Below are 3,136 nucleotides of genomic sequence, written 5' to 3' on the forward strand. Positions count from 1 at the left end.
TCTGGTTGTCAGTCCCACCCAACTCACCCAGACTGATGTCACAGGCCTTCTCAGAAACAGTTCCATGCACTGGGCTCACCCCTACTGCTCCCCTTCCCAGAAATACCCTCCTCTTTATCTAAATTCTGCCAGTTTTCGAAGATCACCTTAAGTCCCAAATCGTCTGGGAAAACCATGAAGATATTCAATCCTCTCGGTCTTTGTTTTTTCCAAGCTGCTTAAACACACCACATACTTAGTATCTTGTTATACACTCTTTGATACACAAATTGTTTTTTTTTTTTTTAACTATGCATTCCTGGTGGGGATGCAGAGGCAGTCCTGCACAGCAGAAAAATTGCGGGTTTTAGGAGTAGATCTGGGTTGAAATTCTGGATGTGCCATTCATGTGCTGAGTGACTTGGGCAGGTTACTTTCTAAGTCTTAATAGCTTTGTTTGTAAACAAGAGGAATAGTAACTATTTTCTAGTGTTCTTACAAGAATTAAGTGAGATAATGGGTATGGTGTGCTTCTTTCACGTATATTAGTCTTTTTTCTCCACTATTCATAATACTGTAACTTTTTTATTTTACAAAGTACTTTTCTTTTCTATGATTTATAAGCTCTTTCCTTTGTGGGGTGACTCTCTGTAGACAGGAATTACACTATCTATATTTTTCATACTGGAACAGTTCAAGGCATACAGGAAACGCTGTCCTGACTTGGGCAGTTTCAAGCACGTGGCAGATGGGGACTTCAAGTCCTCTCTGTAGAAGAGAGAAGGAGGGAAGCTAGCGGCAATTGCAGGGAGCTGTAAAAGCTAATGGGCTTTGACTGGCTCCTGCAGGGGCCTCGGTGTGCCCAATACACAGAGTGCACAGAGCCACCATTTGATCAAGAGCCAATACACCAGAAGGTCTAATCTGGTGCGTTGAAACCAGAAGTTAGAGACTTAAGGACAATTGTCACTTGAAGTCAGTTGAGTGACATCACACTTTCAGGAAGTCAGCCCACTTTAAACAAGATGCCATGAAGAGAAGACCCAACATCAGAATCCTTAGGAAGAAGCTCTGGAAGATTTAGGAAGAGAATCTTCTGCACTCCAACTAAGGGCTCTGGGATCTAGGACAGAATCCCATTTCCAAGAGAATAGGAGCAGAAGCCTTGGCCAAGATAATAAAACCCAGAAAACAGCAGAACTCAGAAGCCAGATGTGTTTTCAGGCTCTTGGGAGGCAAATCAGACAGTAGATCCATGATTACAAGACTAATTTTATATGCCACCAGCTGGTCACCTGGGCCCTGTCCTCTGCCTTCTGCACATGTCCCTTTGAAAGCAGTTGACCACCTGTAACCTTGGACTGAAGTACCAGGCAAGGTGACAGGCAATAGCTCCTAACTCAGGAAAGTACCAGACTTCTCTCTCACTTACCCTTTCGTTCTCTCTGTTTCTGCATGCCTGCTAGCTCTAGCTCTGCATATCTATTTCTCCTCCATCTTTGGATAACTTATTCAAACTGCTTTTTCAGGCTTGGGCCCTCATGCATATACACATCCAAACATGATCCTTGACCCTGCAATATCTGAACTTAAAGCAGTATCTGCCACTCTTGGAAAAGGTGGCTGCAGCATTTGCTTCCAGCTCTGGCCAAGGTGCCCTCACCCACTAAATTAGAGCCAGCCTTCTAGACAGGCTAAGGCTTGCCCTGCTCTGGGTTGGCATAGGGACTGGACAGGGGTAGGATGGGGGCTGGCTGAGCCTACTGTACAGAATATTAGTTATTCCAGCTGAGAGATCCAGGGCAAGGTCAAAACTGAGAGATACATAAAAAGCCATCTTGAGTCATTTGTTGGGGAAGAACCTTAAACTTAGGAACATTTTGCCATTGAGTGTGGGGGGATTTAATTTTCAATTGTAACTAAAATAAGCCATCTGCTTGACTTCCTATGCCCACTTGCTTACTAGAGGATTTGTTTGTCTACCTTCCCATATGGCTAAAGCTCACAGAAGAAAGGACTAAAGATGCCTAGGGCTGTTCCCAGTCTCTCCTGAAAGGATCAAAAATTTCTACTGTCCGGAAATGTATTTCCTGTCTTATCCCTTAGTCACTTTTAGAAAACTTTTCAACATTTTCATTGGCTTTATTTTCCACTCAATAAAATGGAGATGGTTTCTCAGTACCATGATACAGTCAAAAATACCCTTAAAGTTAAATTGTGGCCACCAGGAGGCCAATATCAGTGAAGGTTATATATCCTTAAAGATCAGAGGACTTTCAAAGTAATAGCTCTGTACTATGTCACTTAAGGAATTGCTCCCGTGCTGTTCAGTGCTGCAAATAGCTACTTCTGTGCCCCCAAGAATGCTAATTAACCACATTATCATTCCACAGGCAGTACTTCTAGTGTATTTGAACTGTATCCTGAGTCTTTCCTTCCAAAACTTCTAAATAAAATTCAGGAATTTAAAACAGTTCAGCTGAGTAGGACAAGGAAAAGGGGGATGACTATTCAACACAAAGACCTTCAGTGGCTTCCCATAGCTGATAGCATAAAATCAGAATTTCCTCATCAAGCACAGTTTTCCCCCAAAGTAACTTCCCAGCCTTATCTCCTTCCACTCTCCTCCAAGTGATTTTGTATCAACATTGCTGGAGTTTGAAAAATATACCAACACTGCACAGAAAGAAAAGTGTCTTCCCCCTTAAATCACACATTTAAGTATTGTAGTTCATTTCTTGTTAAGGAGATCTTAACATATCTATATACGCTAGATAAACATCACTCTGAAACCAGGAATTGCTTGAGGGAGAAGTTCTGGCACAGAGAACATTCTAAGGTCTGCACTGAGGAGAAGTCTTGCCCTGGAGCCGAAAGGCAGCTACTCAGAAAACCCTACAAAAATACTTTTAGTTTTCATGGACAAAACCGTATGGACATCTCTTTCTAGAATTCTCACAGAGCTGCTCCTCTGGCACCAACCTCTTCCCCTGCCTTCCGCCCACCCCAAGCTATACACTCAGAACTAAAATATACTAAAGAATTTAACAAGTTTTTAAGGCCCTGATAATATGTGGTTTTGGGAGTTTTGTTCCCCCTTTCTCAGGGCACAGTTGTGGGTGTGTGTATTTGTGTGTTCGAATGGTTGCTGGGTATG

Source organism: Cynocephalus volans, chromosome 1 (assembly GCF_027409185.1).
Source record: "Cynocephalus volans isolate mCynVol1 chromosome 1, mCynVol1.pri, whole genome shotgun sequence".
NCBI lineage: Eukaryota > Metazoa > Chordata > Mammalia > Dermoptera > Cynocephalidae > Cynocephalus > Cynocephalus volans.